Source organism: Suricata suricatta, chromosome 1, assembly GCF_006229205.1.
Source record: "Suricata suricatta isolate VVHF042 chromosome 1, meerkat_22Aug2017_6uvM2_HiC, whole genome shotgun sequence".
NCBI lineage: Eukaryota > Metazoa > Chordata > Mammalia > Carnivora > Herpestidae > Suricata > Suricata suricatta.
The window spans coordinates 119,184,957-119,204,703 of record NC_043700.1 but is presented as its reverse complement, the minus strand read 5'-3'; the positions used below and the strand labels follow the sequence as shown (position 1 = coordinate 119,204,703).

The 19,747-nt window shown below is 37.1% G+C and overlaps 1 protein-coding gene across 1 annotated transcript in view; it reads left to right on the top strand.

Annotated features, from left to right (window-relative positions):
- Nucleotides 1–19,747, top strand: part of BMPR1B (bone morphogenetic protein receptor type 1B) — a 388,753-nt gene that overhangs the window by 129,353 nt on the left and 239,653 nt on the right. The gene's annotated exons all lie outside the window — the stretch shown is intronic.

The following is a 19,747-nucleotide window of genomic DNA, read 5'->3' as shown; positions in this document are numbered from 1 at the left end:
AAGTTTGGGAATCTTCAATACAAGGTTTGACTCATACTCATAATTAAGTGAGATGAAATTTTATCTGGTCTTGCAGCTGAGCTCCTTTTTTTGACTGCATTCTTTGAACAAGCATTTGTTGAACACAGGGCTTACTGAACATGTACCAGGTACTACACTGGTTGCTGAGGACAAAAAAAAAATGTAATTCTTAACCACAGTTAATAGTTGAATAAATTATATGACCTATTAAAGAAGTAATTATATCAATATAGATAGTAAAGAAACTTAAAATAAGACATCATGTCTGAACTGGATCTTAAATGATATGTAAGTATTTGTTTTAGGTAAGAGATAGATTCTTTTCTCAGATTTCATTTATCTGTCAACTTTGAGTAGGTAAATTACTAGAGATAGGTTATTGAAAGTCTTTTAATGTTTATTTATTTTGAGAGAGAGAGAGAAGGGGAGGGTCAGACAGAGGGAGAGACAGAATTCCAAACAGGCTCTGTGCTGTTAGCATGGAGCCTAATGTAGGGCTTGAACCCATGAACTGTGAGATCATGACCTGAGCTGAGATGGAGTTGGACGCCTAACTAACTGAGCCACCCAGGCTTCCCAGTTGTTGAAAGTCTTTTAAAAACCATTAGGTAAACTTGTAAATCAAGGTTTGTATATTTTAGTGTATTTTGTCAATGGGATGAGAGTACTCTTTCTTAAGGAGATACACTCTAATGAGTATTGGAGTTCGTTTGAGCAATTTTACATTCTGAACCTCAGTTTTTCATCTGCCAAGTGGGAATGTTAGTTCTGCAAGACTTTGAGGTTATGGGTACAAAAAATTTAGCACTTACAGAGTCTGATAGGTTGTAAGTATTGATGATAAGAACAGTTTATTTTTTCTTGACTTAATGTTGCTAATTTATGTTACCCAAAGGAAAATACAACAATGTGATATGCTTAAAATAAAAATATTCCTCTACGAGAAATAATAACCCTCCTTTATCATCTAAGACACAAAAAGATTAAGGAATGAGAAAGAATGAGTCATAATGCCCAAAACCTGAGAGAAAAAACTTGCAAATCTAATATTCTTTTTTGGTTTTAGACGCTTCACTTTGGTGTTTATAATCAGTTCCAACATAGAATCCCTCTGTCTATGGTACTGGGCCATTTCAGTTCTTAATGACGCTATACCCCAATGCTTTTAAAATATTTGAATAGTAAATTTGTGTGAAGTAGACTCTTCATCATGTTGTGAGTGGGCTTCCAAAGAAGAAATATATGCATATGTTCTTAGAGAAAATATGACTTCTCTACTTCTTTTTTTTATTTCACAAATTTGGGAAGGACATTGAGGTGCCAAGCTAATAAAGAGCAGCTGAGACTTTCTCACATAAACAGAAGTTGAAATTGGCTTTCTCTAATGGGCGAGAAGGAGATGTTCTCTATTCAGCGCTCAGGAACTTGGTTTACTTGCTGTTCTATAGCTGGAGTCTCACATGACTTCAGGCAAAAATTTTTGGTGCCTTTCCATTCCTATAAAATGGCCGTCTGAGAACCACTAGTAGAAGGCGAAATGTAAATGGAAGGTATTAATCTGAAGAAAGGCGAGAATGGGGGAGAGAGCCTACTGCTGTGTGGCATAGTCAGGAATGGATAGCAACATGAAGTGGGCTGAGGGACAAAATCTGAGTCCCTCAGTGAAATGTGCTACTCAAGGTAAACAGTCCATTTTTGTTGTCTTTGGCAGTTCTTGAGAACCTTGTCATGTTAATGTAGTTATTGAAATTGAATTTGGAAATTGTAATGTTACTCTCGTATTTCACTTTAAAACAGCACTGCTAACTCCCACCTTGAAAGGGCTCACATATATCTCATCAGCAGGGCACTGCCAATGTTTTAGCAACCCCACAAGGAGGATAGTGAAATGAAATACTATAAAAGCACAACCGATCTACATTTTCTTTTCCCAGCTTGCTTGCATTGAGATGCATAATGTAAAAATAACCCACCACCAGGTTCTCTTTACAAATGTGCAAAAGGTGCTCATTGTGTGTCAGAGGTCACCCTGGGTCTCTGTGACCTTGGCAACATTCCAGGGAATACATTTTCATATGCATCAACTGTTCTTGAAAAGTTTCCCCAATGTATTGAGCACAGACCAGCTCTTCTTAAACAATAAGCATTTATACCTTTTTTTCTACTCTTTTTTCTCACAAACATAGGTATTGTGGCCTTTATAAAAGTGAAAGAGGTTGAGAGAGAGACAGAGACAGAGAAATTCTACCATTTACATAGAAATTTCCATGTAGTCTCAGGCAATGTTGTGATACCTGATTTTGGTTCACATTTGCTCCTTTTTTAAAATTTTAAATTATTAACTCTTTAAGGATTTCCTTTGGAGAATAGTTTATTTAGCTTGATGCCCCCAGTAGGATAGTCTAAAAGATATTTATGACAGATGTGTATTTTCCTTGACATATCTTTTTATCATTTTTCTAATAGGGAGGAGTTGTTTTCACTTTGGTTATTTGGGAATTATTTGAAGAAAGTAAATTTGTAATATCTCTTCAAACTTGGTCATCTTAGGCACTGAATACTGGGAGAGCATGCCGGGTGGTGGGCTTTTTTTGTTTGTTTTGTTTTGTTTTTTTAATTTGTTTTATATTTATTTTTTAAAGAGAGAGAGCACAAATGGGGGAGGGGCAGAGAGAGAAGGAGACCTAGAATCTGTGCTATCAGCACAGAGCCCCCCACGTGGCTTGAACCCACAAACTGAGATCATGACCCGAGCAGAAGTCAGCCACCTAGCCGACGGAACCACCCAGGTGCTCCAAGTCTTGTGCTTTTTTGTACTGAACATTTTATCATTCTTAAAATGGCTGTATAAAGAAGTGAGTCTTTTGATCATTACTGAGTTTTAAAAATTATGTTAATCCATAGTGAAACTGCTGATTTCCTCTTCTTTATTCTCTAAGGATTAGGCAGAACAGCTGTTTCATAAGTGCCATGATACAGAAGAATAATAGTTGAAAAGAGTTAATATTGATGTCCTAAGTCCTTTCATATAATTTCTCATTGGAGAGATTTGGTAGTATCATGTCCAACTGTTAGTGTAAACAAGCATACTAAAATTCTTGTTTTTCTCTTGGTTTTATAGTTGTATAGTTGGTCCAAAGTTGAAAATGTGGTTTTTTTTGAAAGAAAAATATCCCTTGTGGCTCAGATTAATGGTGCTTCAAGACATGTTTATTCAAAGATGGCAGCCGAGACCTGACCAGGCTATGTGCTCTGCGTTAGAGATCGTCCTGTTACACGGCAGATGCGGCCAGCAGACTGTCTGTGGAGTGCTGTCAGTTTCTCTTTGTTTGTAATCTAGGAGAAAATTGAAAATTTTTCCTTTTTTAAGACAAAACTAGACTTTAGACAAATATTGTTAAATCTAAAAATCAATTCATGAAGAAGCCTCAGGCTGCCATACTTCAGCTTTGATGTTCAATTATATATTAAGGTTCTTTCAAGAGGTGCTCAGTTAGGTGGTTGGATCAAGGGAAATTATTTTGATTTTGGTATCTTAGAGAGGCAGTTTGCAGATATATACATATATGTAATCCATTGGTTAAATTTGAACATAGGCGCTTCAGAATAATCATTAAAAAATATCCTGGTATTTATGAGGTATATGACTTTTGTCTTTCTGAAGGGTACCAAAAATATGCTCTATATAGCATTTAATTTTTAAATACAGCAATCAGAATTTTCCCTAAACTTTTATGGTTCTTTTGTGCTCAGTTACTAGAAATCATCATATGAACATTCTAAAAAGGCAAAAGCGATTGCATTGTATGCTTTATTTACTGCTAAAAGGTGATACAAGCATACCAATCATAAAAGGAAAGAAAATTAACCCATATGTGGTTATCTGTAGGGTTTCTTAAGAACACTCTGGTTGGTATTTGAGTCGAGTTCTATTGGTGACCTAAATGTATTTTTCAGTAGGTATTTGCGACCAGTCTCACTGGTATAACTTTTTAGTTGTAACTAGCAATCTTTTAAGAAGGATGGCATTAAAGACTTTGAACTTGTAGAGTTTTTCTTTTAATGTTTATTCATTTTTGAGAGAGAGGCAGAGAGAGAGGGGGACAGAAGATCTGAAACAGGCTCTATGCTGACAGTAGTTTGCCTGATGTGGGGCTTGAACTCACAAACTGTGAGATCATGATCTGAGTCAAAGGTAGATGCTAACTGACTGAGCTACCCAGGCACCCTTCAACTTGTAGAGATTTTTTATTGAGTCCTGGTTAAAAGCTCTTTGGGGATTTATAAAAAAAATATCTTCACTAACACTGAAAGGATAAAAATGAATGTTAGGTCTATCTTTAGAGGTTTGAAAAAATGTATATCCTCATTATATTGAAGTTGATACAAGTTTTAAAATTAGAAAGGGGTGTGTGTGTGTGTGTGTTGTGTGTGTGTGTATGCATGTATATATAGCCCATGAGTACAATATTTTTGACAGTTAAATCAAGACTTGATAATAAGAACACCTGTTTGAGTACAGAAAGAGAAAAGTTTGGGGATGGAGTTTTTTAAATTGACATTTGATAGTTTTATGTGATTGACCTTTTGATGTTCTGAGTTTGCTGTATCTAAATTTGAAAGTTTAGAATTAGCTCTAATTTGAATATAATCTTTTTTTTCCTACCAATTTTGATGATCGCTTCTTTGATTAAATTCTGTTGTTAGGAATGTATCAGGCTCAAAACTGCTAAAAACAAAAGACTCTCTAGAGTGTATTTACAAATATAGGATGCCTGTGATTTGATTCTACAGTCTAAATGACAGTGTAAGCATTTTGTTTACAAAATATTATAAACAAATATTTGGCAAAAGTGTTGGCTTTTTGACTATTAGAATATATTATGCAATGATTAAACACCAAAACTAAGATACTATTGTATGGAGATGGTTGGACCAATAAATTAATATAAATTATATACTGAATCAAATATAAGTGAAATAAAGAGATGATACTGATTTGAATGATTGGGTATCTTTTGCATATTTTTGGTTATGTGTAGTAGGCAATATTTATAAAAGTCTGATTTATTTATATTTTGGCTTACTCATGAATCTGAAAAGGTTATAGGGAAACCTGAGATATTTTACCTGATAGGATTTCCATACTTAAATATCAGCCAGTCAGAAGGTTTTGAGGCCTCAATCTTGTTTTTTAAAGCTTCCTGAGAAGGAGACCTATCCAGTCCCATGGCTAAGCCTGACTCTGGTGCTGCACCGTCATCATGGAGCAGAGGGATTCAGATCCCAGTCTGCAATGGCATGATGTGACTTTCCCCCCCAGCTCTTCCTGCTTATGTAGGATGACCTTCAGTGGACTCAAAACCCTGTACTTCCAAGTGTAAATAAGTGATAGTAATATCTTTTCCAGCATGACTCAGATTCAAAGTCATTGTAGATAATTGTGATACATTTAAGGCATTTGGGAGTTTTGGCTGGCAAGGTATTATTCTTATGTCTTCTAAACATCCAGAAAACTAGAACATTTGTACCTGCTAATGACCCCTTTTTCAGCAGCCTGTACCTTCAAAGCATCTTGTGTGTTTTAGTAAAACTGTTTAGCAAGATGGAAAGAAGGAAAAAGTCAGCTATAATCTTATTTTTTTTCTGGTCTTTTTTCTATGCATTTTAAATAAGAGCAATAATGTATATAGTATTTTGCAAGTTGCTTTTTACATGTATTGTTGTGAGTTTTTTTTCCAAATTCTTTTTTTAATGTTTGTTTATTTTTGAGAGATCACAAGCAGAGGCATGGGCAGAGAGAGGAGGACAGAGGATCTCAAGTGGGCTTTGTGCTGACAGCCGCGAACCTGATGTGGGGCTTAAGCTTATGAACTGCGAGATAATGACCTGAGCCTAAGTCAGGCATTCAACCACTGAGCCACCCAGGTGCCCCCCCGCCGCCCAGATTCTCTGTGATCATTATTTTGGATGGATGTATAAGATATCAAGCCAAGGTGATATAATGTGGCTTACTTAACTCTTCTTCTGTATTTGGATGTTTAGATTGTTTCTAGTAGTTTACATCATAGATAAGCGCTGGAAGGTGCATCTTAATCTGTAAAGTTTGATCAAAAGTTTTGGCATATGTTCTTAATCCTCATCTTAGCAGTGGGCTTCCTGAATCTAGAGGTAAGAGTACTTTAACGCTCTTCAGAAATTACTGAGAAAGTATTTTTTGGGAGACTTTAAATATAGTTTAAAGTTGCCTCCCGAGCTAGGCTTTCTCTTGGCTTTTCACACTTGAAACGCCCTTCCTTTCTCTAGGCCTCGTTCTTTCAGAAACCCTTTTGCAGATTCCCCCTGGCACACTTGAAGAGGCCCTCTCCCTTTCCCCACGTGGTGGGGGACCTCCTCATCTCCTCGCTCGATTAATTTAATTTGAAAATTCAATATATTACCCTGCGATGATAGCAAATACAATTTATAGTTTCCTGAGGCTGCTACAGTAAATTACCACATTTTGGTGGCTTCGAACAACTGAAATGTATTTTCTCAGAGTTCTGGAGAGCAGACATCCAGCATCAGTGTCCTAGGTTGAAGTCAAGGACTCAGCAGGGCTGCATTTCCTCCAGATGTTCTCGGAGAGAATCCTTTCTTTGCTCAGCCGGCTTCTAGGATCCGCTAACGTTCCTGGGCTTGTGGCCGCCCCACGCTGATGTCTGCCTCCACAGTCATGTCACCTCTTCCTTTTCTGTGAATGTGAGGTCTCCCTCTCTGTCTGTCTTGCAAGAACACTTGTGGTGGCGTTTAGGGTCTACCCGGATGATCCGAGACAATCAGTTCTTACCATGTAAGGTCATGTTCACAGGCTCTGGGTAATAGGATATGATATTGGTGGGGGGGGGGGCATTTAGGTCCCTCCAGTGATTTGTTCCTAAGATAGGTAAGGTTTTGGAATAATTATTTGGGGTTTTCTTTAAATCTCCTATATTATTTAAAGCAAAGCAACTGACACTGCGGCAAATGATATAGTCGAATATGAAGCATGACTATGACTCTACTAATGTGACGAGCTGCAGTAGTGTTCTCCCTCAGTAGTATCACGTGACCTGTAGCAGAGGTGGTATACTTATATTTATTGAGGTAAAACAAAAGGAGAGTTGATGTTTTGCGATGGGAATTTTGCAAACTTTTTATTTGAAACATGAAATTTTTTAACTCAAATTTATGAAAAATTGAGAAAATTTATTATAGTCACTATCAAAGTTAATAAAGGTGTTAAAACTTTTCTTGACATGGGACTGTTTGTGTTGGAATAATTGGGCATTTTTCCCTCCTTATCAGTACCTTTGATGTCAACTTGTTTCCCTGTTTATCTCCACCTGGTGCAGTTAAAGTTTCAAGTGTCTATTTCGGAAGATCTATAGCAGGCACAGAGCTTGCTATTCAAATTGCTACTGTACCGTTCCAGAAAATAGCAGATAATCACTTCTAGACTCCCAGTATGAGAGAGAAGCTCAGGAAAAGTGCGAGAAAAGGCAAGGGTTAGAAACAACCTGCCAGTCCTAATCTTTAGAACCTTTGCATAAACAAGATTGGAATGAAAACAGTGTTTTTTTAAAAAAATTTGGAAACCTGTAACATATCCAATCATAACATTCCATGGTGAGTACATGTACACTTTGAGAAAGACACCACACTGTAATGTACTAGGTCCCCAAATCTGCTTCAGTACTGGCTTTGTGTGTAACTTAAACTTCAGACGTCAATTGGCTGGATGGTGTATTTTTATATTGTATCCAGTAAAATGGAAAGAAAAGGTAAAATAGCCAGCAAAATATAGTCAGCATAGCAGCATTAAGATTTAAGAACATTTTACATGTTATTCAGAATGTTGGGTCCTATATTTATAATATAGAATCATAAAAACACAAGTTAGATTTTCATATGTATATACAAATTTAGATATTTTCATTGCTTAGTATCAGCTAAATATAATGAGCATGTTGTTAAAAGAAGAGTGGAGTGCTGAGAAAAAAAAGTTAACAAAAATTTTAAATATCTGGGGCACCTGGGTGGTTCAGTTGGTTAAGCCTCCGACTGCGGTTCAGGTCAGATCTCACGTTCGTGGGTTCGAGCCCCGCATCAGGCTCTGTGCTGACAGCTAGCTCAGAGCCTGGAGCCTGCTTCCTGTTCTGTGTCTCCTTCTCTCTCTGCCCCTCCCCCTCTCATGCTCTGTCTCTCTCTGTATCAAAAATAAATAAAACATTAAAAAAAATTTTAAATATCCTAATATCCTCAGCCTTGTTATTTTGTTCAAGAACGGAAATGTCCATCTTCCTTGAGGCAATAGTCGGGACAGCAAAGAAGCGATTTGTATTATTTGAATAGTAAGTATTAGGTAATAAGTTACTTGATTCCCTTCTAGGGGATGGAATCAGTTTTGTTACATTGGATGGAACTCAGTTTAAAAAAGTAGAGAGAATGCTTTTAGGCAACTCAAAACATGCTCCTGGTCCACATCTCTGGAATCTGAAAGATAATTTAAAAGAAACAAAACAAACAAATCAACCAAAACCGTGAATAGGTAAAGTAGCCCTTAAATATATGTTCCAAGAGTGTCACCCCTCCCCCCACCCCCGATCCTGTCCTGTCGTTTCCAGATAAAAAGTAGAATGAGATCTTAACAATACCAAGGACTGAGAGCCTGGAATTCCTTGGGCCCAAGGCCGGTTAGGCATACTTCCTATCCATGTCTGTGTGGAGTGGTTAGGTTCTTATAGTTTGAAACTCACAAGAGTGTTCTCTTCTTCTTAGGTGCATTGGGCATGGAAGAGATCTAATGTTTTTTTAACTGAGCATTGTGGCCCATTGACGTGGTTATGACATCAATTTAATGGGTCACAACTAGTAATTAGAAAATGTCTGGGGTGCCTGGGTGGCTCAGTTGGCTAATTGCCTGCCTCTATTTCCACTCAGGTCACGAACTCACCTTCATGGGATCGAGCCCCACAGGCTCCCGCTGGCAGCCAGCAGCCTGCCTGAGACCCCCATCTCTCTCCCTCACTCTCTGCCCCTCCCCTACTCACGTGCATACTCTATTTCTGAAAACAAACTTAAAAAAAAATGAAATTTATCAGTGCTTCACATGTAAGGATGAGCATTGTTTTTTTGTAGATTTTGTGTTTATATTCTGCGATGTAATGTATAAATCTTCTCATAAACTGCTCTTGGATCTCTCTTGTTGGTAGGAATGGAGTATGTCACATACCACCAGAGTTGTGTTCAGATATTGGGAGGGGTGGAGACTGTATGGCAGCTTATTATTGCTCATAGATAAATGGGGTGGGAGCAGAAATACAGTGTATTTAATATGACGAGGAGATTTTTCCTAATATTCTTGACCAGTTTCACTCTCCTGAAATTTATGGACTCAGTCAACTCAAAAATGTTGTTTATAACCTAGAAAGTAGAAACTAAAACAGCAACAAAAGAGCACTTTATACCATCACATTGACAAAAAATAACATCTGATATTTTTAACATTGGCCTGAATGTGGCAAGAGAGGAGTTATTTTCTATTACTTTGGAAAGCAATTTGACAAATCATGGTCTAGTTAAAGATGTGTGTATCCTTTGACCTAGCACTTGCACGACTCTGTGTCTACCCTGGAGGAAGGAACTTTCCTGCCTATATTCAAGAACACGTGTTCACACAGTGTCCGCTGCACTAGTCAGATGGACGGGTAAGTTGATGGATAATAGGCAGACTTCATTCCCGACCTAGCCATATACATATCCATGAATATAATATAGAAGTATATCTCTGCTTTACTCTTTTTCATATTAACAATGAAATGGTTAAGAGGATAACCAGAAATTCTTTGATACTTTTTTCTTGCTCGTTCTCAGTTTATTCTCCACAAACTGTATGGACGTGTATGTGTGTGTACAAAGAAAACAACTTGACCATTTCCCTGTTGAGGAACAGAAAGAGAATGAAGTATATTTTTGCTGTATCCACTCTCTAGCATTTGGAATGGATGAGTTAGATCTTTTTGTACCAATGAGATGCAGCCAAAAACCAAAAATACAAAAACGAAACAAAACAAAACAGAGAAAATAGAAACTGCAAAAAATTTATATAGTTTCATTCTATTTATGTAATACTTTGACTCACAAAATACAATAGTATCTGTTACATCCAGGCATCCATACTTGTTAAAACTAAAAACCTAAATGAAAACAATACTCTGAAGATTGATAATCTTTGGGGAGGAGGGGGGAGAAAGAGAGAGAGAGAGACAGACAGAGAGAGAGAGAGAGAGAAGGGATGGTGGTGGTACTTAGTGGTACTTGATGATGGTGTTTTAGCTCTTATGTGTAACATTTTATCCCTGAAGAAAAAATAAAGATTCTGAAGCAAAAAGTGCAAAACATGAAAATTTGGTAAATGTGGCTAGTAAGCATATCAGTGTTATTAAGACTTTTGTTGGAATTCTGTATTTATTTGAATACATTCACGTGTAATTTAACATTTTGAAGAAAAATGGTCTCATTTGGTGATCTTGCTACTCTAGGCTTCACTTCAGTAAAGGCATAGTTAGTGGTAACCTGAAATGCTTTGACTTTTTGTTCCTGCTTATTCTCAATTCGGTCCCTACAAACTGTTTAATTCAGTCTTTGCTTTTTCATTGTGTGTTCACTAGAATGGAAGCTGCATGAGGGCTGGGATTTTGGCCTCTGACTCAAGCATCTAGAGTAGTTAATGTCTGGCACACAGTAGGATTCAGTAATGTTTGGTGCATGAATGACAAAAAAGGAAGCATAATGAATCTCCAGCTGTGAATGCTTTTTCGTAGCCGGTTAATTTATGCATGTAGCATGACTGTGCATGTTACGTGCCAAGTGAATTTACTATAAGAGACATTATGAGATGCTTCTATATTAATTTGTTCTTTACTTGCCTCCCAGAACTTGTCAGTTTCTTCTCAGGATCAGCTTGTCAGCTACCCACCTGTCTGTGAAAGATAAGGATCCAGTTACTCCCACCGGTGGCCCCTTATTATACCTCTTACCCTGTTTTATACCTTTATATGTTTTTTATGCCTTTCTGATTAATTCCTAGTTAAACTTAGTACCCATCTGGACACAGTAGAATGTTTGTTTATACCTATGTCTCTACAGTGTCTTGTGATTTCCTCTTTCTGTGTTTGCTTTTTTTGTGCTTGCTGTTCTGTTATCATGTTTCATATAGTCCTAACCACGTAAACTGCCTCAAGGTTTTTTTGAAAAAATTAGGATGACATTATTTCCATAGAAAATTAAATTCCTATAACTGTAGATTGCTCACTTTTTAAAAATTTATTCATTAAAAATATACCTTGGGGTCCCAGTGTTTTTAACAGAATTCAGTTGTGAATTTTATGAAACACACACTTAGTGTTATGCGATAAATTGTACCCTGCAAAATTCCTGTTTTCATACTCACTCCTACTACCTCAGAATGTGACTGTATTTGGAGATAAAGTCTTTAAAGGAGTATTTAAGTTAAAATAAGGTCATAAAGGTGATCCTTAATCCAGCATGGCTGTCTTTCTAAGAAGAGGTTAAGACACAGTACAGAAAGAAGACCAGGTGAAGACAAAGAGAGATGGTGGCCATCTAAAAGTCAAGGAGGGAGGCCTCAGAAGAAATCAACCCTGCTAACACCTTGATCTTGGACTTCTGGTATCTAGATTGTGAGAAAATAAATTTCTGTGGTTGAAGCCACTCAGTATGTAATATTTGTTATGGCAGAAAACTTGAAAACTAATACACTTAGTATTATCTTTTATTTTGTAAACCTAAATTTTAATACATAATAATGTAATAATGTCATTTATATCTAATGGGAATATGGGATCCTTATGTTGAGGAAATTAAAGGATGTCATATGTATTTTCTGTATCATAATAATTTGTTTACATAGTTCTTTATACTTTAAATACAATGTCATACCTCATCTGCTTTGATAGTATTCTGCCATTAGTGACTTGCTTTAAAATACATTCCAGTACATGGCAGCATTTCAGTATATACTCGGCCAGATGACTTTAGATACACTGTTCTAATTAGTGTCTATGATAGTGACTTTGAATGACTAGTACCTTTCAGGCACTTTGGCTCCTCAGATTTAATGTTAATTCTCATATTCTAGGAAGTATGTATATATATATCTTAATATATCTTAATGTTTCTTAATATGGTAGCAAATAGGAATTTAAAATATCAGATTAGTTCAAATTTCTCATTCCTTGCTTCAGTTAACTGGTAAATACTATTTATCATTGGCCTTGTAGTAAGTAGTTGTTCTGGTTTTAGGTAGCCACCCCAGGTGACTTGTGAATTGCTAGTAAGAGAAATTATAAGGATTATAACATTTTGATCAGTCGTGAGAATTCTTTTGTTTCTAACATGAATGATGTGATAATTAGTAATGTAGACATTATTTTCTCTTGCAGTAAGCATGGAGTTAAGTTCTATGATGTTTTAAGATAGATTGTGAAACTTCAATATGAAAAAAATTGGTTTTAAACCTAATCACGTTTCAACATTGGTTTGCTTTTATTTTACAACATGGTAAATATCAAGAAGAGCCAGCTTGGTTTATTGGATTCCTATTATTTTTCTTCATCATCCTTTAAAATTCTCTGTGCATGATTCAAATACTACAAGAAAATAAAAGCAGTATCTTGTATAAAATAGTCTACCCTCAGTTTTGGGTACTCTGTTTTTAATAACTCTGACCTTTAAAAGTTTTGGAATTTTTAATCTTGTTTTCAGTAGACACCGAAAGAATTATTTTGGATAGATTATTTAAAAATAGACTTTTTTACTTAACTGGTGTATTATTTGTGAATTCCTTTACAAACATTGTCCAAAGATGGGGAGATTTTTTTCCCCTTTAGTTTAAGAGGTCATGATTGTTAGAATGTTATGAATTTCTCACTTAACCTAATAGCATGAGTTAATTTAAATGAATTTCCTCATTTTTATTCATTAGATAGCAAGTTATGTTTTTTCATTGGACTACTTTACACAGACATAGCAAGTTTCCCATTTTTAATCCTCTTTAGAACATATAAACTTTATTATACCATTTAGTATTACTTCTGTAGAGAGGGCACTGGGTTACAAATGCAGAGCGGTTAAGAGTTTAAAAACTCTAGTTCTTAAAATAAGCTTATAGTTTACAAACAAAGCTCAATAACTAAAAATATAGTTTATATAGTTTATAGTATAATCAGTGAAAATTGAACATATTTCCTGTTGATTTGGATTTTATGAAAATCAGGCATCTTCTAATTAATCACATCTTATATTTACGTAGCCATCCTTCAGTTCCCCCCCTTTAATTACCTCCTTTGTATTTGTACCCAAAAGGTAGTGATCCTGTTGCATGTTCTGCATTCCTTTGCATTTCTGAGGGGCTACCTGCCCGTACTGCCTACCTACCTCTGGCTGCTACAGCTCATCGCCTAAGGGCTGACGGTTTTTTTTTTTTTTTTTTTTTATCACCGTCAGGTAAAGGTGCCTGGGCAAGGCAGTAATGTGTCTCTGATTTTCTTGGCATTTACTTTCCTGTCATGATGGAAAGTTTTGAATTTTTGTATTTACTAAGAATGATGATATATTTTACAATTTAAGTGGTAGAGTTTATTTATTTATTTAGGTTTTTATTTATTTGTAACTTTTCATCCCTGCTTTGTCACTAATAACAAATGTCTTTCCCTTTGGGAAAGTATTAAGCTACAAAGGAATACTTAATAGATAGTAAAATTAACAAAGTAATTTTGGTGATTTCAGAGAAGTATTTCAGAGTTAAGATTTGTTTTTGACAAGGGGACTTAGTTTCTGCACAGCCAAGATTTTTCTCTTCTGAATAGTGTTTGGATGTAATTCACTTTATCTTCAATGACCTTGCGTTTTCCTGGCTGCTGAAGTTGAGTAACCCTTCAGCTTGAGATTTTCTTTCTATAGATACCTTGATAAATCAATCAGCTTTGAGTCAAGTCTGGTTGATTAGGGAACCCACATGGGTAAATCCTTGAAAATGCCTCCGTAGACCAAATTAAAATGGAAACTTTGTAGTTTTTTTTTTTTTTTGGTTTTGCTTGATTTTGTTATTTTTGTTATGTCAGAAAGCCCAGTTCAAATACCAGTGCATTTCAGACCAGACATTTGTGTTTTATATGGGCAAAAGTCACATAAAATACTCACACTTGAGGGGCAATGGCCAAAAGCAAAAACATTTCATGACTCACTATTAGTCTTCCTGAATGTTCATCCAAGAAAGACAGATCCTTTAATTTTACATCCCTCTGGCCTGGATCTATTAATGTTGAATTCAATACTTGGGGACAATTATATATCTTTTATTTGCAATTTTTAGAGGATAGCTCACTTAACACAAACAAGATCTTTTGTATTGTAATTTAGTCAATTTATGGGTTTTACAAAACAACTTTTGAATTGTAATCTCTGCCAGGATCATCCCAGCCATAAAAGGTAGATAATCTCAGTGTTTCACCTGCTCTCACCTGTGAGTTCCTCTCTGCATAATGTTCATGCCGTAGGCCTCGGTTTCCAGTCAGTAACAGTGGGATGTGTGATAGAACCATTCACCTGGGGAGGTTTTTCAGAATGCACATGCCTGTGTCCTATCCTGGATGGACTGCTTAGAATGTTGGAGGTAGTAGCTGGGCATGCGCCGTTTGGAAAACCTCTCGGTGTATTGTGATGCATTCCCATGGTGAAGAGTCATTGACTGGACACCCTGAATGTGTGCTCCTGTCAGTACTCCAGGGAAGTTGCACCCATAAACTTTGAACCAGAGATATTTTTAGTAAAAATTGCACTTTATAGACTGAATTGGAAGATTTTGACAGTACGTTGAAATTCCCGAATTTGTAAGGCTAAATCTGACGTACTGTTTGGCGTGTCTTGTATTTTAAATACTACATTTGAACTTGGCCTTTGGCCACTTATTAATTCATGCAACAAGCATCATTTCAGTCTTTTACATAAAACATTATTATCTCGTGGGTCGTCTGGGATGCTCTTTTCTCCCATTTTTCTGCTCTTGGCTCCTTAGGCTGTCTTGCTTGTTTCTCATCCTAAACCTCCTTAAGGTTTATTCAGATCAACTTCTCTCTCTCTCTTTTTTTCCCTACATCATTATCTGTAATGATAGCACCCTTTCTCAAGGCTGTCTCTATAATCTGTATGTCAATGATCCCAAAATTTTATCTTCACCTTTAATCTTCTTATTATAGGTAGTAATTCATTTCAGTAGATGAGTACAGGGTAGACTGATGGGTATCTGCAGATGAAGACAGGACTTTTCATCAAATTTAATGGTGCCTTATTAATGTGTTCATGTCAGATATCTTCATTAAAGGAGTTATGAAAAACCTATTTTTGTTTGGTCAATTTCTCCATGTTTATAGTTCTTATCTTCTCATAGTCTTCCTCTTTCTATTGGCTTTTTACAGCTGCTTGTAAGAAATCATCACTAAATTGGTGGCATAAACAGCAAAATTAATTTTCTCATAGTCTTGGATGCTAGAAGTCTGAAATCAAGATGTTGGTAGAGCCGTGTTCCTCTGAAGGTCTAGGAAAGAATCCTTTGTTGCCTTTTCCTGGCTTCTCCTGATTCCTGGCTGTCTTTGACATTCTTTGGTTTATAGCTGTAGCACCCCAGGCTCTGTCTCCATGTACCTGTGGCTTTTTTTTCTGTGACTCTCTGGGTGTCCCTTCTTCTCCTTAGGATACACACCATTGGATTTCAGCCCACCGTAATCCACTAGGACTCATCTTAATTTTTTCTGCAAAGGCCCTATTTCTAATGTTCTGAGTGGACATGAGGCTTTAGGAAAAATAAAAAACAACGAAACGACTAGCCCATCACCGTAGGTTTATCTATACCAAATATCCAACATGAGCGGCAGTTGTCACATCGATCGCAAAATCTGTGAAATGACCACCAGACTCTGCCACTTAGGTGTGTGTGACTTTGGGCAAGGTACTTACTTGCTCTGTGCCTCAACTTCCTCATGTATAAAGTGAGATAATAGCACCCACCTCATGAAACCATTGTACAGATTAAAATACTTAATGTATGTAAGGTGCCCGAGTAACGCCTAGCAGATTTGAGCAATAACTGCTGTCACAGCCTTCTTGCTTCAAAGGCCTGTGAAGGTGCTTTCCAGAAAACTGTCTCCCAGCTTCCTTTCTCCTCCCCCTTCCTGATCTTGCATATTATTTAGTTGTTTCTCCTTCTCCCCATAATCACTTGTGAGGTGTTGCAAGAGTGGTACAATAGAGCAGTGAGCCTTTGCACACCTTCAGGGTCACTAGGGGATCAGCTCAGGAGCCCCTGCATGGCTGAATGGCTGGAGGTTGGGGGGCCTATTGTGCCTCCAGATGCCTGTGGCTGCGTGAGGTCCCTGGAATGTTAATTAATTTCCATATTTCCCTCAAGTTGCTCCTGTAGCTTGAACAAAGCATTTCTGAGCTGAGTCCCAGAGTGGCAGTCTCAGTCACTGATAGCCTCAGAGGAGACTGCATTTGAAGCCTTCTTGTCAGTTTTAAGAGCCTATAAAAGGCATTCTCGGTTCACAAAGCTAGTTCAAAATCTGCTCCCAGTTCAAGCACTGGAGCTTTGGTAACACACTCCCACTAAGGATTCCAGGGCTACATTAGCCATACAAACTGAGATAGATTTATGGCACCTAAGAAACCCTGAGGTGTAAGGGAAGGTACACTCATCTTCCCTCTGAGAACCTTCTGGCCTCATTAGAAGTGATTTCACTTCAAAGCATGCTTCATTTTATATTATTCTCTGCAGTTTTTTTTCCTCTTAAAATAAACACCGCAAGTATCTCAGGTGGTAGCAGTGTTCCAAGCTTACACTGGGACTCTAGATATATTCGTTGAGGCTAGTTCAAGTCCTTTGAATTCTTTTCTGTCATTAGAGACCCAGTCGAAAAAAGAAAAAAAAAAAAAGACATAATCAAGCCAAATTATATATGTAAGCTCAGGTATTCAGTATAATTTGTAAATGTATGTTTTTTTAGATGAAATTGCTTATTTCTATTATACTTTGAAATTAAACTACAGTACTTGAAATTTCAGGTAATTCAGTTTAAAAATTTATTGATGAGGAAGACAGACCCCTTACTACATTGACTAATCCAGTACTTAACGGCAATCACATATGTTGTATCCTGCTTTTTGTCCCATTGACTCGTTTTTGGATATTTGCTACAAACTCACTTATTCAAAATAGACTAGTTGTTTTGTGCACTGGGAAGAGCTGAGAAAATTACTCATTCACTCATTCATTCATGTTTATATAGAGTGTAAATTTTTCACTGACTTGGTGCCAGCCTCTGAGACTCAAACTTTTGCTTGGTGAATTTAGAAGAGAGAATGGATGTGTAAACCAGTAAATTACATTATAGTGTGAAAAGGGCAAGAGATGGCAATGATTAACACAAGGGTGGGGGCAAGTTTGCTAAGAGGAGGTTACAGCTGAGCTGTGGTTTGAAACATGAAGCTTGTTGGCTGATATGAATGAAGAATGTGCCATTCATTGTAAAATCGCATGGTATGATTAAGAATTACAGGCAGTTTGGTTTTGGTGGAGTTCATGGTGCATGGTTCAGTTTCTAGTAGCTGTGGTCTTCAGTGTAGTTTGTAGAAATTCAGAAAATTTTATTGACCTCATGATACTTATTACTAAGTCATTTGTACAGATAACGTAATATCAAATTTTTTAGTATTTGCACAAGTTAATGTAGATTAAGACCTGATAACTGATATCCCAGTATTAAAGATTTAAAAAGTATTAGATAATGCTACCGTCATAGCGTTTTCATCACTCCTTAATCCTCCTGGTACATCTACACAGTGACATATTACTATTAATAATGGCAATAACTACTGATCTTGGGCAGGGGTAGCAGGGTATGCCATCATCGAAGGGTATATTTGCCAAGGTCAGTCTGGTTCTTGTAACAGATAAATCTCTAAAGACAAATGGATTAGCACTCTATTTTTTATTTCTCACCTACATAAAGTACAGAGTAAGAGTTTTTGACTGGTGGGGCACCTGGCTGGCTCAGTCAACGGGGCATGTGACTCTTGATCTTGGGGTGGTGGGTTCAAGCCCCATATTGGGCATAATGATTATAAATAAATAAGCTTAAGAAAAGGAGTTTTTGTCTGGTAACAAGGTATTAGGTCAGAAGATAGGTAAGAGGGAATGGGCTTGGCTCCACAGAGTTGATCAGGGGTCCTGGCTGATGAATGCTTGAATGTTTTCAGCTTGTGGTTTCCAAATTTGTGTTGGATATCCTCAGCCAAGTGCCATTAGGGAGAAGTGAGAATGTGGAGAAACTCTATTAGATTGATATCTACATTAAGTGCTGAAGCGGTGTGCATAACCTCTGCTCATGTTCCCTTGGGGAGAATCCGTCCCAGGGCCCCACCTAAATGCACAGGATGGGGAGGGCAGTCACCTGCAGGACCACTCAGTACCGTTGAAGATAACCACACGTCTTTGGTGGATTAAAATTTCTGGGGCCAGTAAGAGAATTTGAGAAACATATGTAGCTTGAGAAAGCCCTGCAGGTGGTTCTCACATTCTCTCTAAAGGCATTTTTCTCTTCTCACGTTATTCTAGTACCAGCCAAATGTCTCCCAATGCAGGTAAGGATCCTGAAATTCAGAGAAGATAAGATTAGTGTTAAATATTCAATTTTGATTTACTGTTTCATACACAGCATTCTGACTGTGTATGATTCTGATTTTTCCTTTTCCTTTGATTTTTCATTATGTGCATGTTTATTTATTTGCTTTTCCACCCAATTTTCCTTAAAATTGTTCAGAATTTTCACAACTATTAGGAAAAATAACTTATTTTTATTTATTTATTTTTAGGATATATTTATTTATTTATTTATTTATTTTTTAGTTTATTGCCAAATTGGTTTCCATATAACACCCAGTGCTCTTCCCCAAAAGTGCCCTTCTCCATTACCACCACCTCTTTCCTCCTTCCCCTCCCCCTGGTCCTCCATTAGGTTTCTCCTATTCTCCTGTTAGACCTATGAGTGCAAATATATGGTATCTGTCCTTCTCTGCCTGACTTATTTCGCTTAGCATGACACCCTCGAGGTCCATCCACTTTCCTACAAAGGGCCATATGTCATTCCCTCTCATTGCCATCTAGTACTGCATTGTATATATATACCACATCTTCTTGATCCACTTATCAGGTGATGGACATTTAGGCTCTTTCCATGATTTGGCTATTGTTGACAGTGCTGCTATGAACATTGGGGTACCTGTGTCCCTATGTGTCAGCACTTCTGTATCTCTTGAGTAAATCCCTAGCAATGCTATTGCTGGGTCATAAGGGAGTTCTATGGATAGTTTTTTGAGGAACCTCCACACTATTTTCCAGAGCAGCTGCACCAGTTTACATTCCCACCAACAGTGTAGGAGGGTGCCCGTCTCTCCACACCCTCGCCAGCATCTATAGTCCCTTGATTTGTTCATTTTAGCCACTCTGACTGGTGTGAGGTGGTATCTCAGTGTGGTTTTGATTTGTGTTTCCCTGATGATGAGTGATGTTGAGCATCGTTTCATGTCCCTGTAGGCCATCTGGATGTCCTCTTTGGAGAAGTGTCTGTTC